This window comes from Varanus komodoensis, unplaced genomic scaffold, assembly GCF_004798865.1.
Source record: "Varanus komodoensis strain SLA01 unplaced genomic scaffold, ASM479886v1 scaffold2, whole genome shotgun sequence".
Classification (NCBI taxonomy): Eukaryota; Metazoa; Chordata; class Lepidosauria; order Squamata; family Varanidae; genus Varanus; species Varanus komodoensis.
In genome coordinates, this window is record NW_025335568.1 from 16,242,885 (window position 1) to 16,266,653 (window position 23,769).

At 41.7% G+C, this 23,769-nt stretch overlaps 1 protein-coding gene across 2 annotated transcripts in view; it reads left to right on the forward strand.

Annotated features, from left to right (window-relative positions):
• GRID2 (glutamate ionotropic receptor delta type subunit 2) overlaps positions 1-23,769 on the forward strand; it is a 919,670-nt gene that overhangs the window by 697,044 nt on the left and 198,857 nt on the right. The window lies entirely within an intron of this gene.

Sequence of the window (23,769 nt, forward strand, 5' to 3'; positions counted from 1 at the left end):
CTGTGTCTTCTGGTGTGGGAGGACTAAGGGTGAGGGAATAAAGACTCTGCATCTAGCTAATCCTCTAAACTTGAAGAGGGCCCAGGTTATTGAACATGACTCAATGCATGAACTACTCATGTGTACACATGAAGTTGCTGTGCAGTGAGTGAGATACTTGGTCCACCTGATAACAATTTCAGGCAAAGCCCATTCCCAACTCAGCTGGCTGATATCTTTTTAACTACTAATGCTGGGAAATGAATTGTAGAATTTTCTTCATGTCAAGTGTGAACTTTATCCTCTGAGTTGTTAGGCGCACACACATGCACACGCACGCACACACACTTCAAGAAGGATGTGGTTAATCATCTTTGAAGATCACATAGAAGTCTTTCCAGGGAATTCATTATGGTAAATTAAATATTAAATATTTTATAATTATTTCTTGAAACACAGATCATCTGGGGTATAACATGCAGTGATAGATCATAATCTTTCACAGGAGACTATTTTGGAGTTTTGCCAAACTAGCATTAGCCATGAAAAGAAGTATAGGAATATTCCTCTAGCTCCTCCTGATATATATGGCATTTTAGAAGCAAGGACAACTACAGAAGGGCCAAACCAGACACTTATGAATGCAGTAGACCTGAGTGACATTATGGTAGTCCTGCCCCATTTTATGCTCAACCTAAAGCATGTTCAGGCATTCTGCTTATCAGTGTCACTGTTTGTATGATGAGAGGAACGCTCAGCCTGCCCCATTCATTGTCTCATCCATCTAACCTGTATGGAACAGGCTGCAAAAGTTGGGAAAATTAAATCATGCTGTGCAAGCCACACAGCTCCGTGCTTCTGCGCATGTGTATCCAGAATGCCAGTTTTCAGCTAATTTTAAGCTACATTTTTGTGATAATACTAATGATAGTTTGATGCCTTGAGTGATGCTAGTGAATTTTGACAACACACAAAATTTAAAGACATCTCCATTCTAGTGTGTTTTTTTAATCATTATTTTGTTTCACTTCACAGTATTGCCACACTGTCCTGTGCACAGAAAGAATGCTAAACAATGGTCTCAGGTTGAATGCATGAGCCTTAGGTGTGCATCCATTTTCCTTCTCCAGTACATTTCCAGGAAGAAGAACAGAAGCTTTTGCTTTCATTTTCAGCTAATACGAGCCCTGCCCTAAATCTTGGTCTAGAGAGATTTCAAGTTAGTTAAGCACAGTTTGAATCTGACTTGTATACCTGGGTGTGAAGCTAGTCAGTTTGTCTGGCTTCAAATAAAGCAAGGAACTGTGGTTGATTACAGACAGAAACAAATGCTTCTCATCTTCTCCTGGTGACCATGGAGAAGGGAGAGAGGGACAGAGAAGCCAGTGAGTCCAAGGCTCGTTTTGTAATGCTAAACTATGGTTTAACATTAAATCTGAAAGGGGTCGTTGTTAGCTTACAATTCAAGGATACGTGAGTACAAGATAGTTCTCTGAATTTTACAAGTGTTTGCTTCCAAATGGATACCTAACAAACCTGGTCATGACTCTCTGGTACCAGTTTAGCTAAAATAGATATCCATTAACATCAAAACTGGCTAGTATGAATGAGCAACAAATGTTTACCCTCCTAGAGCACAAATGAAAATTGACTTAAGCTAAAGCAAGCAGAACCCAACGTGTACAGTTGGGCTGACTTCCGTGCAGATCCCTGATACTAAACCTGCAAAAATGCTAGAAGGCATTTCGTTAGAAATTTAAGCTTTTTGAAATTTTGCAGATAGTTAGAAGTATAAGAAGGGCAAATTTTCCCAGGATCAAATTCCTTGTAAGGAGGAACTACTGATTACTTATGGTGTTTTTCCATTTTATTTATTTCTTTATTTACTATCTGTGTTTTACTATCAACCAATATGCATTGGTTGTATGTACTCTATCTCCAAAAAGTACTAGTTTCTCCAAAGTAAATATTATATGCTTGTTTCCCCAAACAAAAGAATAAAATCCACTGTTTTTTGTGTCCTTTCCTGTTTGCATTCCAATTCCCAACTGCTTCTTCTTTCCCACCTATGCACAAGCAGCTGATTTTTGCTTTGTTTTTATTCTGGCTGATAGGTTTCCAGTAACAGACAGCCACCACTCATTATGGGCCATTAAGGCTCAAATAAGCAAGCATTTTCTGATCTCTAGTAGTCATTCAGGAAGCATCTTTCGCTGCTCAGTGAAATAACAAACTAGTGATGGGTAGCTCCTCGCTCAGTTCAGCCCAGTGTTATTCCTGTCCTGTCCTAAGCAAGGTGGTGGATGCAAAACCTGTGCCAATATAGCACAATTAATTACACAGATGGTGCCTGGCCTTGCTGTCATTCCTGTCTGCCATGTGTAAAGCTGGCAGCATTGGCCAGATCTGATGCACCAAATGAGCATGTGCACTGTTGTCACTCCCTCACCCCCAGCACATGACTCCCATGAGGTTCTGCCCTGAGGAGCATGAAGTAAGGACCTTGGCACTCCATCACACATTCTATGCATATCCACAGCTACAATCCCTACTTTATCAATGGTATTTTATGGTTTATTCTGCATTAACTAATTGTTCTTAGTTTGTAAACTATTTTATACCCATGTAGGCATAATATAGCTTCAGATGGCAGGAAAGTTTTAACTTAATTGTGTTTGCCTTACCAGTTTTTAATATGGTACAAATGAAATTAAATACACTCTTTTCATTAGAAGCAATGGGAACTGAAATTCAAATTCCTTGTGTACAAACTGGGGTAGAAAATCTGTTCTTATATTAACTCTACAAGCCAATTAACAACCAGTGCTAATAGGACTCCATCTGCCCTATCTGCCACTTTTGTGTATCTCTTCATGTAATTATCCAACTGTCTTTATATTTTGAAAAGAACAAACAAGTGTAAATGCTCAATTAATTCTTCTGTGTTGAGAATGCAAGAAATAAAACCAACAACAAATGTAACCATTAAATAGCATTCTTTCACAATAATTATAGTTACTGTATTGTGTGGAATACTGAATTTTTTCATGAACATGTTCATATAAGGGAACAGGGATGCTGAAACCCACCAAGTTTGATTTTCTGTAGAAATACTATCATTCAGGAAAGAAGACTACAACTCTGATATGCAGACATAGACACTTTGGGGACAAGGCCCACTTCTCCCAAAGTACATCCTACCAAGGTGGTTACCTCAGTTTGAATCTGAACTGGATGAAGAGGTAGGGCTGGAATTCTTAGCTGAAATGCCAAGCTCTGGAGATAAGCCAAGAAGCTGGTAAGAACCAGAGCACAGCTGGTTCTGTCAGATGCTCCACTGCTAGAGGTAGATGTACCTTAATCAAGAAATCAAATAAATGTGGCAAGATATTCTTTACAGTTTCCCTTGTGTCCTTCTGCATTGTCTCAGAACTTCTTCCAGCCATTCAGAAGAACAACAAAAAGGAAGAATGGGGGTGGGTGGGAATCACCTGTTCTTGATCCAGTGGGAACATCACATGGCTGCAGTTCTTCTTTTGGAAACTCTGGATCCAGTTCCAGTATTGCTAGAGGACAGATTCCCTGCATTCAAATACTGACTATGAAGTCTATGAAGCTCTATCTATGTAGCACCACTCCAGGGAAAAGATAAAACATTTTTAGGTCTCCCATGGAGTACCTGCATGCCTGTCCCACCAGCTTCTAGGAATGACAATGTAACCCACAGAGAATTCATTTTCTTTTTCTGTTGCTTGTTTGCACTGTTTTCCTGATGCATGCAGTTAGGAATTGCTCCTCTGGTCTTTTCTTAACACAAGATAAGGCCCATGTCATTACTACATACCTCTGCAGCTGATGGGTAGAGTTTTAACCCTTTCTCCTCTTCATTTTTTAAAGCACTCCCTGAAGTTACAATTCTGACCAGCTCTTGGGACCAAGTGTGTGTAGTGGGGAGAGAATGTTTTTCAGAACAGTGGCCTGAAAAAAAGGAGTTTAAACATTATCTTGGGGTTTGCCAGCATCTGTGATTTTCCCTGCATAGTTGCTATTTAAATGCCCAGATCCATCAAATGCATTCATCTAGTTAATGTTTTGTCTGGTTTGGCCTGAAGTCAGGAGTATGTGCATTTCCAAGCTATAAATAATAAGAGGAAAGAATTACATATGTAGTGCAACTACAGAATGCTGGTCAAAATCTGTTTCAGCAAATTGCCTTTATCAAGTCTGCATCTGCAGCTTTTGAGTCCTTGGAAGGAAATCTTCTGAAGTGTAACATTTCTCTCAAGGACTCAAAATCCACTGGTCTAGAATTGATAAGTGCAATTTACTGTCTGAAACCAAGTTTTACTAGCACTTTATACGTGTGTGTGTGTGTGTGTGTGTAACACAGTCCTGTTGTTATTTATTGGTTGACCATATTGTTGTGACTTGTATTATCGGAGTTTATGGGTTCAGGATGTTGTTTCACAACTTTTATTATTATTGGAGTTTTTTATATTGGATTATTTTAAGCTATGTTCTTTCTGTAGTAGTATTGCTCATTCTACTTGTTTTTCCTGCATTCAACTCTATACAGCATTCAATGAAATGCAAAGCTTGCAATGTCCAATTGTAGGTTGAGTCTAACAGCCAGGGCTTCTAGATGAATGAAAGTCCTATCTTGTCATTCTGGTTGTCAACATGTTGCTTTGAACTGCACATATTTTAAGAAGCTCATTATTTTCCTGGGGGTTTCAAAAGGATAGAACAGTGGCACAGAGGCTAGCTTAAGCGTCCATATGCTGCTGATCATAATGTAGCCTATAATCCTTAAACAGTGTCCACAAAAAGGTCAACAAGAATGAAAAAGATAACGCATATTAGTGAAAGAATCTTCCCTCAAACTAATTGGCTTAAAAACAGCTTGATAGCAGAGTACCATCCCTGCTCTGTTTCAGTCATGCTCTTTCGATGGTTAGTCTATCCATGAGGTTCATTTGAAGTTAGCACTCATGAAGCCAGCACAAAACCATTTGCTGCAGGTAGTCTATATCTGTGTCATAGCAAAGTCTGTGCTGCCCACATTGACACGTTCCGGTGCCACCACCCAGTGCAGTTGCTTAATATTGTGTGTTTATAGTGTCACAGTTTGCAGCACATGCGATTGCTGGTGAGTTGCCATCCTTCCCTGGGACATGCATCTCTCTGTACATGCACAGGCCACTTCTTTTGTGTTCAGGATGAAGACTTTTGGCAAATAAATGACTGGGAGGGAATGGCTCTGGCAGCAAGAGAGCCTTTTCCTCCATGACCTCTGATCTGTTCTGCTAGAAGGAAAGCTGCCGCTGCTCCAACACAGTTGGCCTTGATACTTTCATCAAACACGCAGAGCAGAGGTGGAAAAGGAGGTTCTGAGGGAAGGTAAAATGAAACCGTGTATTTTGCCTTGGGTTCCTCCCAGGAAGAAGAAAGGTGGGATGGAGCTGCAATGTAATCATATGAATAAGACAGCAAAATTAGCCACATTTCAGTCAATAAACATTGCCTCTGTTTGGTGAGTGATTTGTTCTATCAGGAATACAGGTAGCTATTCAGACAAAACCTAAGTGTGTTTGGTTTGAATTGTTCAGTGTAGGAATCAAAACAGATAAACAAAAATTTGGAAGCTATTCAGAAACAGAAATTCACTTGTTTCTGTTTCTGAACAGAATTCAACAGACCCTGATACGTCTGTTTTAAAGATTCATATGCAGTGCATAGGATGGCTTTGCGAGCAGGAACTGGCAGAAAAATATATTACAAGCTCATTGTACATTTTCATGAAAAAGAAGGAAAGAAAACAAATCTCCACAGGCACTTTTTATCCCCACATTCTGTTTTCAGCATGTTCTCCTTCATGTGAATTCCTCAGTGGAAGAAAATCCCTCTGCCCAACATGCCCCTGAATTGCAAATAATTTTTTAATAAGAAGGTCTACTTAAAGCTCACTGAAGACTTCACTTTATGGTTTTTCTTTGTTGCTTCCAATTCTCCTAGAAAGGGAGGGCAGAGAGTTTAAACAATTTCTGTCTGACAAGCCATACAATAAGAAAATTCTATTAGCAATTGTTCATGCTGAGTCTCTCCCTCCAGAAATACCTTGAAGTAGAAATTTACCCTTGCTAGGGCTTTGGGGGCTTTGCGGTTTTGTTATCTTACTGAAGTGACCTGAAGCTACATCTTCTGCCCTAAATCATGATGCAATTCACTGTGTAGGAATATAATCCACCCAAGCCATCCGGAGACCCACTGGGTATTGGACAGGGTAAAAAATACCCAAATAAGTCAATACATTCTACTGTATTATGTGGGTACTACTGATCTGAAGGGTTCCTGATTTCAGTAATTACTTAATTTCAGTGTAACAGGTACATTAACGATTGTAGCTTAAGTATGCGTACATGAAAGATAAAGGATGCTGATATGAAAGCAGTGATGGTTTACAATTCCATTGGATCTACATTTTTAAGTGAAGGTAGTCAGTCCATTCCTTCTTAAATTAATATATATATGGATCTTGAGATTGCACATTTCTTTGAAATGTAGTTCTCAGTTTAAAACTTGTGTACAAAATGTGCATGTTATGGAAAACTGCATAGAAAAATGTGTGAGTTAGCAGAAAAAGTTGCATGGGAAATTTTCATAGAGAAATGCATATGTTGGGGGAAATTGCATAGAAAATTAATGCATGCTTTATTTTGTCATTTATTAGAGTTATATTCAGCCATTTTTTTCTTACAAAGAATGCAAAGTGGCTTCTACCATTATCTTCCTGCTGCTCTCAGCCTTGTCCTTGCAACACCAACTCTGCGAGGTAGGTTGAAACTGGCCCAAAGACACCTAGTTGGCTCCATGGCTGAGCAAGGACTACAACCCAGATCTCCTGGGTCACAGTCCCACACTCTTAACCACTACACCACACTGGCTTTCTTTTTAAGTGTTCACAAAGTGGTGTATAAATTGAACAAAACCAGCTTAAAGTTGAACATGTAGACGAAGTAGAAACCAAAATTGATACAGAGCAGAAGTTGTTGCTGTTGTTAGTTGCAAAGTCGTGTCCAACCCATTGTGACCCCATGGACAACATTCCTCCAGGTCTTCCTGTCCTCCACCATCCCCCAGAATCCATTTAAGCTCACACTGACTACTTTAGTGACTCCATCTAACCACCTCATCCTCTGCCATTCCCTCCTTCTTTGCAGTCAATCATTCCCAGCATTAGGCTCTTCTCCAGGGAGTCCTTCCTTCTCATTAGGTGGTCAAAGTATATGAGTTTCATCTTCACTATCTGGCCTTCTAAAGAGCAGTCAGGGTTGATCTCCTCTAGGACTGACCAGTTTGATCACCTTGCAGTCCAAGGGACTCGCAGGATTCTCCTCCAGCACCACAATTCAAAGGCCTCCATTCTTTGGCACTCAGCTTTCCTTATGGTCCAACTTTCACAGCCATACATTGCAACTGGGAAAACCATAGCCTTGACTATATGCACTTTTGTCAGCAGGGTGATGTCTCTGCTTTTTAGTATGCTGTTTAGATTTGCCATAGCTTTTCTCCCAAGGAGCAAATATCTTTTAATTTCTTGGCTGCAGTCCCCATCTGCAGTGATCCTGGAGCCCAGGAAAATAAAATCTGTCACTACTTCCATTTCTTCCCCATCTATTTGCCAGGAAGTGAGAGGACCAGATGCCATGATCTTAGTTTCCTTAATGTTGAGTTTCAAGCCAACTTTTGCATTCTCCTCCTTCATCCTCATCAAGAGGCTCTTTAGTTCCTCTTCACTTTCTGCCATGAGAGTGGTATCATCTGCATATCTGAGGTTGTTGATATTTCTCCTGAACAGCAGGAGTAACATAGAAACATATAAACACAGAAACAGAGCGAGTCAGAAGGGGCCTCCCGGGCCATCTAGTCTGACCTCTGGCACCAGCTGGCTCTGCTCACGACATGCCCACCATGTGGACGTCCAGCCTATCCTTGAACACCCGCACCGATGGGGCCTCAACGACCTCTCGTGGAAGCCCATTCCACACCCTCAGGGTCCTGACTGTCAGGAAGTGCTTCCTGGAATCCAAATGGAACCTTGGCTACCTGAGCTTTGCTCCATTGGAGCGTGTCCTGCCTCCCACTGCAGGGGAGAACAGGTCCCTACCCATCTCCATGTGACATCCCCTCACATACCTGTATGTCGCCAACATATCCCCTCTGAGTCTCCTCTTCGTTAGGCTGAAGAGACCCAGTTCCCTCAGTCTCGCCTCATACCCCATCCCCTGCAAACCGGCCACCAACCTTGTGGCCCTATGCTGCACTGACTCCAACCTGGCTATATCCTTTCTGTAATGAGGGGCCCAGAACTGAACACAGTACTCCAATTGCGGGCGCACCAGAGTCGTATAGAGTGGTAGTAATACTTCTCTTGATCTAGAAGCCACACTTCTGGCTATGCAACCAAGGGTGGCGTCCGCCCTCTTGACCACCGCATCACACTGCTGACTCATGTTTAGCCTGCAGTCAACCAGTACCCAGAGGTCCCTTTCACAAGTGCTTCTCTCCAGCCACTTGTCACCTCACACTTGCATTTCAATGTCAGTTCATCAGAACTGACTCCAGGTTCCTGTGGCTCTTTGGTGAAAAACTATCAGCGAGGCTTTCTTTGGTACCATTTTTCTTTTGCAACAAGTGAATTAAGAAGATGATGTTTCTTCAGAATGTATGATTTGATAAAGATATCTGTGTACTTGCAATGATGAGGTTGGATCTTGGAGATCCAAGAAGCCACATGAAAAATGAAGATTGTGGTATCCAGGCATAGAAAGAAAACCTCTTGGCACTTTCTCTGCCCCAACGAAAGCCAATGTCTCTACACTTCTGGAATGGGCATCACAAATGATTCATTGAATGAAAACAAATTGCCCTTCCATTGCCTGGTTGAAAAAGGCTTTCAGTGCTGGTTCCTAGCTTTTGGAAGTAATCTATTTTTCCACTGTCAGATAGAAAGGAAAATGCTATCTAAATTCAGATTAGGTTTTTTATCTAGTTGTCATAAGGAAAGAATACAATACAAAAAACCAGGCTCAGATCTTCCAAAACACTGAGTTGAACCTATATGAGATTAGATAAATTGAATGTTATTCCCTCAACATCAGCATCCATGCAGGACCTCTGTAATCCACACTGTGCCAACGATCTGTGTGGGATGGTGGAATGTGAAGCATGCTTTCCCAATACCCAATGGCTGTCATATTGCTGGCTCTTATGGGATTCATCTAATACAAAATGATAAAAAAATAATATCTCTGCTGCAATTAGCTGGCAGCTGCCCATCATCTAATCAATCAGAAGCCACTTCATGAAGCCCAAGGATACATGCATTGCAGTTTTTCAGCAAAATGATTTATGTGTTGCAATGATTCTGGAAATATGCTGTGTGGCCTTCTCCAGAGAACAAAAGATGCTTTATCTCTGAGTTTCCCAGTAATATAAATGCTAAAAAACTGAAAGCCATAATCCAACTGTTTTGTTCGGCAGTCTTACAAATTCTATCCCCCTGCAGGGGGAAATGCAACAAAGCAAGTTTATAATTTATAGAGACTTGAGAAGTATAATCCAGTTGATAGATATGAAATTATTTTAGTAAAAAAAATGGAAAGAAGAGTTCTTTGGAATATCTTTAAAGACACTTAGATGGTTTCAGGTTCCCTCTAGAATTTAAATTTCTGAAGTAGCCAATGGCTAGCGCTCCAAATTGTTCTATCTATGAATCTCATTTCTAAACATATGAACTCTTACATAAACTCATCTCTTAGAAAGATACTTGCATGGGATAATTACATTGCATTTATGTTTACAACAGAGTACCTTTTGGATGCTGGAACCAAACAAGTTTTAAAAAGTGAGTAGAGGGCTTTTCCATTGCATGTTGTGTTTAGGAGCTTTCCAGATCCAGATGCCTGGCACTATTAGAAGCAAAACTGTTAGAACTCTAGACTAGAGGTGCTTGAGAATTTTGTTTGGCCTGGATTGCAGGACAAATCAATTGAAGCTACACCTGCCAGACTACTCTGTGAATTGGAATTCACTTACCTTTTGGGTAAATTATCTCTTCAGTTCTCTTGCAAAAGACTTAGATGGCCAGTTTCGATCATCTAAACTTTTGCATCAGTGCATAAGAAGGATAACTGAGGCACTGCCAGAACACATCCTATAATGGCAGAGTTTATTTGTCCTCTCCCTGTCACCCTCACTACCCACTACCCACCAGCTCCAGGGTGGGGTCCTGAGAGCTTGGAGTCACAGACTTTCTGCACCAGCAGTGAAGTTGGGGAGCGGGTGCTCTGGGGTAGAATCTCAGCTCTGACCTTGGAAAAACTTTCCAAAGTTGGAGCTGGGATTCTGCCTCTCCTGCCTAGTAGCCATAGTATTGTGCGGTAATTGCATTTACATAGCTGACCCATTACAAAAGTTCTCTGAGCATTTCACAAACAGATATACCCTAGAATAATATATATTTTAGGGTCACATGTTTATACAATATGTATTTTAAGGGGAACTCTATTTAAAATAAGAATTTAAATGTATATTCAAATACTCATTTTTTTGAGGATTTCAATAATAAAAATGGAATGAACAGACATGGGACAACTGAGTGTCAGTGTGGTATAGTGGTTATGAGTGTGGGACTAGGACCCAGGCAATCTGGGTTCTAATCCCCACTCAGCCATGGTGCCAGTCAGATGACTTTGGGCTAGCCACAGACATTCAGTCGAGCCTACCTCAGAGGGTTGTTGTTGTGAGGATAAGATTGAGAGAAAGAGAAGAATTATGTGAGCTGCCCTCAGTTCCATGGAAGGAAAAAGTCAGGGTATAAATATAATAAATGCATAAATAGGTGAAACCAACATGTACTGGAACAATTCTGATCTATACATCCTTCCTTAGAACAGACATTCTGAGATCTCACAGATACCACAGCGGCAGTTTTCTGTTTTTTTCTGTGTAAATGCTTAGAGTGCCTTTAAGATAGGGAAATGGCCTACAACTCCCAGCATGCCCAGGCCAGCCAGAGAAAAGCCTGGCTGGGGCATTCTGCAAGTTATAAACCTCTTCTCTGTCTAGACATGCACAGAATTTTAGCCTCCACTCTTAAGCAATGCCCATAAAAATAGAAGGTGACATTTCCAAAACCAACTTGGTATTAGAAGCAATTCATTGCCTCATAAATGAATTTTGTTGGGCACCTCTTCAACCTATTCTGATTGATTTACCCAGGCTAAAGCAGTATTCCTTTTTGGCAGTCTAGGTTACCATTTCTTAACTTTGGTCCCACATCTGTGAGATGTGTTGGAAGCACAATGAAGTTCAGGTAAAATGAAAAATAGCTAGCAACGTTCAACATACTTAATGAAAGTGTCTGGAGTAAAAGTGTTTAACTCAGGAATAATGCTGGCATTCTGCTTATGGTTTATAGAATGGATATATGCCATGCCATAGAATGAGATTCCAACTGCTTCCCTGCTTATCCTGAGATATTTTGTTGCACTGTATTAGCTGGGATGTACAATGTTACTCATTTCAGTAATGATAATCTTTTCAAAAGTCATATGTAACAGAATGAAAGCAGGATGAGGCCAGGTGCTAGTTAAAATCATAGTGTGCAGTCTAAAAGATTTGCTCAGGAATGTTGTGAACTTGCCAGTTTCAAAATGCACTGCCTTATGTAGGATTGGAATATGGAGATAGTCCTAATTTTTACACCATTTTTCTGTAATAGCTCAGGCACTCAAATAGTTCTGACATTTTCCTATACAAATTACAGAAGACTCTCCTCAGAAACAGGGCCATCCTGACATTGGGAAATCGAACTTAACATTTAAGTTCAACAGATTTCCTGCCTGCTATAGATCCAAATGATCAGCTGTAGGCCAAACCAGGCTTCTTATCTGTGGCTTCCATCTTCAAAATGGGCCCCAGTTTGCACATTTTTTAAAAGCCAATAAGTAAATGTGTACAAATGGTACAATTTACAAAATATAGTACGGCTGTGTAAATTATGCTATTTTGCATGTTTTGCACAAGACTAGCACCCAAAAAGAACATGGATCCAGTGAAATTTGTGTACAATTGGGTGACTTGCATGAGTCATATTAGATTCATGTGTTTTTCAGGTATCAACTTGCTTTAAATATGCAGAATTGTGTGGTTTCCATAATTTGCACAACATTGCTCAAATAATAGGCAAGTTGCACAAATTGCACCCTAAGAACTAATTCCTTAGCATTGCTTTAAAATGCATAAATTGTGTCTTAGATATGGAAATCTGCAAGCCAGTTCAAGTTGCATAATAATTAGTTGGTTAAATCATAGGGCTGGTGAACCAGAATTGGGAAGGGGGGGAATCTTCTAATTGGTTTTCCCATCACCCTCACACATTCCACATACATCCCTAGCAGCAGGAAATCAAGCAGGAATTCTTGAGGCAAGAAGCAAAACCCACCTTAGAAGAGGCTCTTGTTCAGATTCTGTTTACATACAGCTCACTTGTGACGGAACCTAAGCTAGGCATGCAGGCAAGAACCCTTCATGAGTGGAGGTGGAGTTAACTACAACTCTTATCATTCCTGGCCATTGGAACTCTTTGCCAGCATTCTCTGATAGACTGCTGGAGTGCCAAGAGAAATACACAGAGCGTTCCAAGTAACCACTGGCAGAAATCACTTTGTCTCTGCAAGTTATGCTGCTCTTCTGACCTTCTGGCAATCAACCACTGCTGAGCTTGGACAATTCTGCTAGTTCTCTGAATCATCCAGGCTGATCCAAAGATGGAGGAGCATTATCTGTTGTGAAGAAATGCTGCCTGTTGCATTATCCAGGTTACCACCTTAGGATTGTCTTCTTAAACACTGCAGACAAGCTCTGCAGAAACGCAAGAGCAGGTTTAGGGACAGATGACCACCTGGAGAATTGGCTTCATGAAGGTTTCCAGGAATTCTGATGTCAGCATTCAATCCATTTGTACAGCTGCTGGGGTTCAAACTGAACTGACTGCAGCCTTCAGACCTTTCAGAGCAGAGTTGATAAGGATTATTGTGATGGCAACAAATTTTAGGTCACATTCTCAAGAAAGTTATGCTCAGCACCTTATCCAGGACCTTTTGGTCCAGAAGGCACAGCCTTGCCAACAACTTCTGACTCAGAGGAGAAGTCCCCAGCAGAACCTCCATTCCCAAGCCTAGCAGAATTCTAAGATTGAAAAATCAAGGGTAGTCCTAGGAAAGATCTTCAGCAAGCTGGTATCTCTTGGAGCTGTCCAAGATACCACTTCTAGCTGCCCTCTGCATAAAAGGACATCTACTTTGCCTTTGCCTGCTGTGACCAGATTTTGTCCACTTAACCTAACTTTGCCTGCTGTGTTCATTTGTCAAAGCTGGGAAATGGGGTACACAAGGAAGAAGAATGAATGAATGATTCAGAAGTTGAACAAATGCATGGAGGAAAGCATTGAAGTTGCTGCTCTCCTGGTGTTAGTTCAGAACATTCCCTGCTGAATCAATGCATCTATTATCAAGACTTTTCTTGTTACTATACACTTTAAAATTTACCTTTAAGGATGATTTTAAATTATTAATGGAAGTATGAATCAGTTAACAGAAGCCTGGAGAACAACCTGTTTACATCCAAGATGGATTACAGCAGAGTGTTCTACTTCAGTCAGGCCTATAATTCAGTTATAGGAGAAATAGTAGGCAAGATCCCTGCCTACCTAGCCCTGCCTAAGGCTTTTATACTATGTCCGTGTCTGTGCATACCTGTCTGATACCTGTGATGCCTTCTACAATGGGACCTGGATTGCCCCCTTGTGCCTATAGAGCTGCTCTGAAATGCATGACTGCAATTAGGGGTTCAGGCATGTCCAAGGCAACACTCCCAGGTCAGGCAATTGTTATTTATATATATATATTTATTTAATCTCTGCACTACCCAACAGCCATCTATATCTATAATATTATATATTATATGAAATACACCATTAAAGCATATTAAAACATCATAAAAATCAACAATGCCAAATTTAAAATCAAATTTAAAACTGAAAAAATGATAAGTTGAGAATACTGTATTAAACACTGTGCAACAACCAGCAGGTGGGCTCTTGGTCCAGGAGCGGTCTCACCACTGCTTTTTTCAGGCGGCCAGGGACCATTCCTTCTTGTAAAGAAGCATTAATCACCTCCTGGCCCAGGTGGCAGGTTCCCCTGCTACTGGCTTTTATTAGCCAAGAGGGACAAGAATCCAGTACAGACATAGTTGCACGAATCTGTCCAAGAATTTTGTCAACAACTTCAGGCTGTACTAGTCCCCAAAGCCTAGCCAGTGTGCCTTAGGGTCTGTGTTTGCCCACATCCCTGAGCCATATGCAGGGGTTCCTCAAGCTCTCGTAAGAGTTTGCCCTCAGCATACTCAGGGAATGCCTGCAGGGCAGTGGTGAGGTGGCTGCAGCTGAAACCCTGGATACCACACCCAGCAGCTCCACTGCCTGAATGCCGTGCCTCCAAGGTCAGCTGGACATGTCAAGGTTCCTCCACACAGCTGGCAGGTCTGCAGAACCATAGCTCCTGAACTTTCAGAGAATCCTGCCCGTATGCAAATGTAGTTGGTCCCTTCAGACCTTCTGAGTGCACAAGAGCCAGGGGAGCAGAACGAGTTCTTAAAAGATTTAATCAGCAATCAGACTGCACTTGCAAATCAAAATGCAGTTATTAATAGCTGGACAATGTCAAATGTGTTCTGCTGTTAAGATCCTTCAGAAATTGCCAGGAATTTCTAAGGTGGCTTGGAGGTAGACGACAGCTAAACACTTCAGTAAGATCACACAGTAACATATCCAGAGCAAAGATATCAGGAAATTGTGCTGTGAAACTGCTTTGAAAAAAGAAAGGTCACTGCAACCTCTCCCTGTTTAATATAAAGCTATAGTTGTATGAGCTAAATGATATACTTATTCTTTCCCCCTGTACATATTAGTAACATTTTTAAAACCTAGAAACAAGAGAGAAAAGTCACTCCTTCCCATTAATACCATCATTTCTCCCCAAATCCTGATTCTTTCCCACTACTCTCGGAACTTTGAATGTCATCAAAGCATAGCTCATCTATCACAGACTAGCCAAGATGCATCAAGATTAAAAAGAAAAGGGGAGAAATCCCAAATCATAAATCTAAATTTCCTAGGAGAAAAGTGTCTTACTGGTATTAGACAATCTGGCTGGCAATACGCAGTGATTTGCAGCTTTTAGGCTCATGTAGGTGAGCCAGATGCTCCATATTTTAAGGGTCATCCTTTATTTTAAAGAGGTTATTTCATGGCGCAGGAAATAATATTGCAGTAAAATGGATGAGCACTACAGCATCTTAGAATCACCATTAAACTACAAGATTTGTTAATTACAATGCATATAACCAAACCACTATCTGCTTTTACTCTAGAGTAAGTGTGTAAACCCCAATTCAGATCAGAACCACAGTGCACCATAAAGGGAAAATTAAACTGTTTGCTGAGAGTTGATGCAGTCATGGAACTTAAGAATTAACTGAGTGAGAAAGTGTTTGTCCTCTAAGATAAGTACAGATAGGTTAAAATAAGTGATGTTCCCATTGGAGGGAGACATGTGGGCGCACGCTTCCTGCCCAGAGTTCTAGAATGTTCCTTGAGGGTGCTCTGCACACACATAGAACCGGTAAGTGTAACAACACAGAGAACCTCTCAAAAAACATTGATAACAGTTGAGCTTCTTTGGTGGTTCTAGCAGGGGAGCACAGCTATCATATACTCTTGACCAAAGATCAGTACACTCCTATCTGGGATGGTTGTCCTCTTCCAAAAAGCATGCAGCTTCAGGAGGGATGCACATGGAGCAGTGAGGAAGGAAGGAGACACCCGCCTAGCCAGCCAGATCAGCCAAATCAACCCTGGCGATCAATGGAGCAATTGGTCTGAACTGCCACTCCCACTAGAACAGGGGTCAACAACACGCGGCTCTGGAGCCGCATGTGGCTCTTTGATCCCTCTGCTGTGGCTCCCTGTCACTCCAAATATGCGCCACAACCGCCAAAGTGCGACACCGGCCTGCACGCGATTTACTGAGCTTTTCAACCCCCGGCAGGCCAACCATGGATAAATCCAAGAAAAGAAAAGTTTCAGAAGAAAACAGAACATTTAATGGTACGCAGGCAGATTCATTTGCTTTCACAAGACTGGTTTACCAGTATGCTTACTATGTGGTGAGAAATTGGCAAACAACAAAAAGTTGAATGTTGCAAGACATTTCCAGAATAAACACACAACCTCTGCTGAAAAATATCCGGATGGACATGAGAGAAAAAAAGCCATTTTGGAACTGATGCGGAAGGTTGATCTGAGCAAAAATCATAATTTAAGTTCAGCTTTTTATTTTATAAATAGGAGGACGACTCAAATAGACATTGAGTATTTTATTTGAAAGTAACCTTCAACCCAGCGTCTTTTTTTTCGGAGTTCAAAATGTTTTTGTTGCATGTAGAAATAAAAAATTTGTTTTCTCTGTAGCAGTTCATTGATTTCATAAATGCAACACACTATAGTTTTTTTATACATAAAGGTAAAAAATGATATATGCAGTGTTATCTTCATTTTAGATGTCAAAAGAGTTTTGCGGCTCTTTTCTTTCCGGTGTTTTCTTTTCTGTGGGAAACAGGTCCAAATGGCTCTTTGAGTGTTTAAGGTTGCCGACCCCTGACCCAGAACATGCAAATCATTACTGAACTGGACTTGGAGGCTTCCTGGGGTTCCTGACCATGAAGTACATGTCCTTGCTTTTTATGCTTCAGCAGAAGTGGAGGAAGCTGAGGCACAGGGCACTGGCACTTCTTTTTTATCTTCTAATGAGCATATAAACTGTTTTGCAGGTCTTTTAACTAGAGTCACCCCAGAATCCTCCATTTGTTAAGCTGCTGCTTTCCTACTGAGCAAGTCTTCTAGGTCTGTTTTGTACAGAAAGGGGACTCTGCTGAGAGATTTTCCACCGACACCTCCCATTTGGGCCATTATGATAATGTCACAGGCGCAAAGGGAAATGTTGTACATTTAAAAATTGATCTTCAAATACAGTCAGCCTCGCCGTCCCTATGTTAGCATGGGGACTATAAAAGGAATCCTTTGGCTGTGAATCTCAGAGCTCCAGTGGCTACATTCTGCAACTAAGGTCAAACTAATTGTGTGAATATAATTAACATGCACATCTTTTAATTATATAAAGGAGGAGATGGGGGAATGCCTGAGCAGCCTCAGGTCTAGTGGGGTAGGGGGGGGTGGTTAACTCTTTCTCTGTCTGCCATGTTCCCAACCAAGTGCCTTCTCTGAAACTGATTGTTGTGTGTTTCAAGGGAGGTTCCTACTGGAAGCAGAAGAGAAAAGAAAGGGTGACTGTACAGAACAGAGGCAATACGCTTTCAATAAGGGAGGAAAAGCCAGAAGGTGCAGGCATGGCCTTCCACTTCTCAAGTGCCCTCTCACACTCTTACTCTCAGGGTTCCAGTCCACATGCAAGAATGGATAAGAATATAATTTCAGACTGGATTCATGCAAAAATTATCAGAACTTACTGTCTTTTCCATATCCGTGAGAAAAAGAACTTGAGATTAAAATTATAATGTGGGAAAAACCAAAGCAGACACATTAGTCCAACCAGGTCCAGGGCTTTGACTGTTAAGTATCATGATCCAAGCATGGCACCCCTCAGAATCTGATGCTGCCAGGCACAGTGACCCTGAGAGTCATCAGAAGCAGTTGCTAGGCCTTCTGAAGGGGTTCCTCAGACCCCACATTTTGTCCGTGTACCCCCAGGAGGTGCCACTGTCTTCCAGTTCTCAGAGATGGACTTCAGAATTCTGTAATGAACAAGGAAGCAAGTCCATACCTGGCTACTCCCTTCTCCAATCCCTGAGAAAAATCAAAGTCTGCAGGAAAAGTTGCTGGGCCTTTAACAGCCAACTGCAACTTCTGAAGGGGTGGAGGTTCCTAAGAGATTCCCCTGGCCTGACTCTAAAAACCTGCTAGTTGCCCTCAGATTCTGCTGGAGTGTTACTGCCTTTTGCATTCCACCCCCTTTTCTAAAGCATGTTTCCTGTTCGACAGCTGTATGGCAGGCAGGGACAGCACAGTCCTCTCTGTGTTCATGAGGTTGTCGGCATCTGGCAAATAACTTTAGATTTTAAACTTCCGAATGAAGGAGAAAGTGAAACTGGAAGATTCAACCATCTCTAGATCAATGTCCTTACACTTTCCCCTGTAAGCATCAATGTTTGGTGCTTGGAACTGAGAGGCAGGGTGAAGCTGCATGCCCTAGGGCTGAACCAATGACATGACCTTCTTTCTAGTAATCATGTGAGGATCCATTTGCACATGTTAGATGTGTAGGGAGCTAGTGTCATAAAACCAAAGAAAGATGGCAGCCCCTGTTGACTGAAATGTTGGAATTTATGTATTTAGAGAGCCATTAAATTAGACCTGTACAGGTCTGAATGTGTCGTATTCATTATGGTTAGAAGCCCACCAAGGCATGCAAGATGAACTTGAGGGCCTTTGCTCAGGCCATGTACCTAGTTTTGACCCTTCACCCATGATGCTTCCACCATAAGCTTGTGAGGGTGTCATCCAAAGTAGCTGCTGGTAAAATTCCAAATTCAGTGCATGATGGACAACCAATTGAATGCAAAAGGACCATGGAGGCAAGATTAGATCTGTGCTCCTCCTGCTTGGCAAAAGGTATTGATGACCAGTTTTGGCCATCTATGTCTTTTGCTCTTGCTCCCAAAGTGGTGGGCTGAGGAACTATCAGGGAACCTCATATCCTGATGGAGCCTCACTACTTGTGAAAGGGATCTTGGGGTACTTGTTGATTGCAGGCTAAAAATGAGTCAGCAGTATGATGTGGTGGCTAAGAGGGCGAACGCCACCCTTGGTTGCATAGCCAGAAGTATGACTTCTAGATCAAGAGAGGTATTACTACCACTCTATACGACTCTGGTGCGCCCACAACTGGAGTATTGTGCTCAGTTTTGGGCCCCTCATTACAGAAAGGATATAGCCAGGTTAGAGTCAGTGCAGTGTAGGGCCACAAGGTTGGTGGCCGGTTTGCAGGGGATGGGGTATGAGGCAAGGCTGAGGGAACTGGGTCTCTTCAGCCTGGAGAAGAAGAGACTCAGAGGGGATATGTTGGCGACATACAGGTATGTGAGGGGATGTCACATGGAGATGGGTAGAGACCTGTTCTCCCCTGCAGAGGAAGGCAGGACGTGATCCAACGGAGCAAAGCTCAGGGAACCAAGGTTCCATTTAGATGCCAGGAAGCACTTCCTGACAGTCAGGACCCTGAAGGTATGGAATGGGCTTCCACAAGAGGTCATTGAGGCCCCATCAGTGCGAGTGTTCAAGGATAGGCTGGATGTCCACATGGTGGGCATGTCGTGAGTGGAGCCGGCTGGTGCCGGAGGTCAGACTAGATGGCCTGGGAGGCCCCTTCTGACTCGCTTTGTTTTTATGCTTCTATGAATTCCCTCCAAGCCAGATCAAAGGACAAACTCATTACTCAGAGTCACAGCCAGCATGGAAAGTACCCCACTGGCTGTGAGGGCAGAGGCAGGGTATTGCAAGGTTAGGGACCCAGCTCCATCTTTGGACTGCATTTCGGAGGATGCAGTGGGGGCTCTGACCTATTCTGTGGCTGCCCAGTATTTACTGGCCATAGGCCTGTGACCTGAGATAGGATCTTCCTCTTCAGTCCTGGCTTAGAGGCTGAACCCAAGTGCAAATTAAGCCTTGCTGCTTTTATTAATAGATATGAACACTATACATCTCCTGAAATGAGCCATAAGCCAAATCATAAGCCATAAAAGCTGATGAACAGGTCTGCACCCCCAGCCAGTAACTCCAAGGCTGAAAAAAATTGATGTTATATTTTGCTTGGCATGCAGCTGTACATTTGTCTGAGGTGCAGTTGTGCCTTGTAAATGGTGAGATTGAATTGGAAACTCAAAGAAGATAATTGAAAAAACAAACTGTATCTTTTAAACAGGGAAATTAGATCCAGGCTAAACTTTTGTTGCCTTAGCTCAGTGGTATCATTTAACCAAAAAGAATTTTAAAAACCCTATTAGAATGGACTAAGCTGAACAGTTAATTATATAAAAAGTACACATTAATGAACATAATTAAAAATGGACTTCCACTGACCTCCAAAGGGAACAAAGACGCCTCGCAAACTTCACAGGGTTTTACATTTGGCAAGAGCAGTACAGTATCTGTGGTAATTAGACTTTCAACACGTTTGGCTATGCTAATTGGATCTAAGTTCTAATTAGTTTCTTTATGTAAGTAAGAATGACACAGTGCTGAATGAATGTAATGTGCTTTTACAGCTCAACCTGGCAATTGGCTCCCCTTTTCCAGTCCTGTCTTCATCCAGAAGGGTTGCTTTTGTTTCCCCAGTAAGATGTCTGGGTTTTTGTTGTTTTTTTTCTTTTATAAGTAAAGTAATCTAAGGAACCCTTTGAATCTGAACTTTTAACCAATCTTTGGCTCAGCAAAGGCAGGCAGGTATCTCTTTTGCATCAATCACATTGGCGCTACTAGCCATGGGCAAAGAAGGTGTATGCCCACACGCAATTTTGAGTGTCTTTTTTTTTTAAGTCCATTCGCTTTTGCAATGTTGGCTGCCAGGATCAGGCATCTGGGAAGGTGTTGCAGAGTCACTCAATGCATCTCCTCTCAGTGCCACCAGATATTGAGAGTGTGTGAGTGCGTTGTGTGTGAGGGATGGACTGGCACAGGTAGGAATATTCCTCCACTGGCATAAATTTATATACATTTTATTGTGAATTTCAAATAGTTCCAAGCAAACCAAAACAAACCAACCCCTTCCACAAAAATAATGTGCATTGCTTTAAGATTAAGTGTATCACTAGCAATGAGTAGATATGGAAGTTACAAGAAAAATTACTACTCTCGGTTCCTTCCAGGCTTCGGAATCATAGTGATAGAAGCATCATCAAGTGCTGGGGAGAAGGAAGCCCCAGGTGATGTGTGGGGAGGGCCTGAGCTGGCACCGAAGGGAATCTCCCTGGACTGCTATTGCTTTTCCCCTTGAGGTCCCCAGCAAAACTGAAAAGAGGCACAGTGTCTCTGCAGCTGTGGCCAACTTCCATCTTCTTCTTCATGGTCTCTGAGCATCACACGTACAGGCTTTGCAGGGTGGATGCTGCAAAGTCTACTTCTAGTGCCAGGACTATGAAAAGTGGGGAGCTCTGCCAGGGCGGGCAAACTCCAACTGAGGATGACACAACTAATGATGTGATAACGCTGTGAAATCTGGGTCATTTGAACTTGACAGGTTTCCTGCCTGTCTCCTATTTGGTGATTGGAAGTGGATTAAATCAGGATATTTATGCAAACTTTCATCTCTAAGACCTGATGTGATTTGGACATTTTAAAACCTGTAAGAAAATCATGTGATTTGCACAAATCAGGCACTCAAAACATTGTCATTCTGATGCCATTAATGCAAGCCACACTAAAATGATGTTGGTTTTGTGCAAATGGTACCACTGGCACAAATCTTAACATTCTTTCAAAAATGTGCGAATTGTGGATCACCTTAGAGATGGAAGTTCATGAGTTGAATCAAGTGCACAACTGATAAAATGGGGGAAGAGCAAACTGATGAAAACCCCTTATATATTTTACCCCTTTCATGTACTCTTCACATTTCCTCCAGCACATTTTTCCCTTCAGTGCCTTGCAACATTTTCTTTTCACTTGATACCTACTCATTTGATTACTGTATATTGAGTGACCAGTAGCTTTTTGTGCAGACAGAAAAGTGCTTTATTTGGGATGATATTATTGCTGCTGCTACAGCTACTATGTCAGGAAATCTGCAAACTCTGCCTGTGGTATCTTATTGTGCCAGTGCCCATGACGGACATGTGAATCCTCAGTTGGTGTTGTGCTTGTCAACTGATGGACATGCATGTATGAAACAAGCCTTCTTGAGTAAGAGATAACACTACTATGCCACAGCATCTGTTTTTCTTATGTTACTTAAATGTCACAAATTTTAGGATGCTAATACCTGAACAGAAGTGTGTAAGAAAATGATGGTAAATGTGTATATTTCAGGAAAACTCTATTTTTAAAACTTAGCTTAGAAATATGGAGACTGGGATGTTGTGATTCTATCAGAAAATGGAGCCTTTTTATTATTCACAAAGTGACTTTAAATTGTTTGAGTATCCTATCAATCTCCTTTTGATGAAGCAGCAGAGAGCTCCTGATTCAGACTTCTGTCATAGCAGTCCACCCCTGTGTACCTCATTTTCTTTTCCAGCTCCACTTTGGCAGCTTTCTCAACCATTGCTCTCAGTAGATGGTGGACTGGTTTCTCTAAGTTCTCATTTCCTTCAACATTTCCTCAAGGGTATGCTAGTGTTGCAAATGCTAGATAAGGGGGAGTTGGAATCTATACCTTTTTTTCACCCATCTAAAGATGATTGGATGAAACCCCATGAATTTCATCTTCTAGTGCCTGAGGAGCTTTACAAATAATAAATATGATAATATTAATAGCAATTATTTCATCGCATGGTCTTTCAAGGCAGCCAGGACCATTCTCTCCTTAATAAGGCATTAATAACTTCCGGAAAGCATGGAATCAACTCCTCTGACTTAAGAAAACTAGCAAAGATGGGCAAGGGTGAAGAACACAGATGGTTGGATGAACCTGTCCAAACACCTTGTCTACATCCTCAGACCACATCAACCGAAATTTATCAGATAAAACTGGACCAGATGGTGCTCTAGACACCTCCACAGGAACTGTATAAATGCTGGCATCAAAGTCAGAGTGAATACAAGGAACTTTAAAGTGCCTAGAAAATCTGTCACCACAGGCCTTCATATATTCTAACAAAACCTTTCAAGGGACCAGATAGAAAAATCCTTTAACCATTCAAAAATGCTCTGTTGGGGACATACTGGACATACTTAGAGGTGCTACCGAGGTAGAGAAGTAAAATTGACTCACCACTCTCAGCAGCCAAAGAAAGCAACATTTCTTGGATTTTTTTTTTTTTTTAATAAGAGCAACGTATTAGAAATTCCTTAACTGGGCAATGCTTTTTAGAAGGGTGACACCACTGCTGGAGGGGATGTGAAATGTGTAAAAGAAGGAGAGCATGTGTGTGTGTGAGAGAGAGAGTATTGATAGATGTGTGGTAGAGGGGCTTTGGTCCACCTACCACTGAGATGCAAAGAACACAGATTTCTGAAGGGGAAATGTTCCTCATCTCAAGAACAGGAAGGTTTTCCACTCAGTGTTTCTGACCAGCTCATGAGTCCAAAGAGAATCCCTTTCTCTAATCCCATTTACAAGCAATGACAAATACCCAGAATGGGTTTTTGAAAATGCCTGAGCGTACGTATGTATGTATGCATATTTTCCTACCTTTCCTTAGAGTCCAAGGAAGGTCTTATGCAAACAATACACAAACTACAACATAAGCATTGTGAAAAGAGCCAACTTCAGACAAAGAAAATAAGCAAGTAGGAAGCAGTTATGTAATCAGCAGCAATGAACAGGAAAAGCATCAGGGACACTTGATGAGTGCAGTCATCCAGAGAGGTTGTAAAATCAATTAAAACTCCCTGGAGACTCAACAAGAAGGGTTCAAGTGGGCCTCTACAGG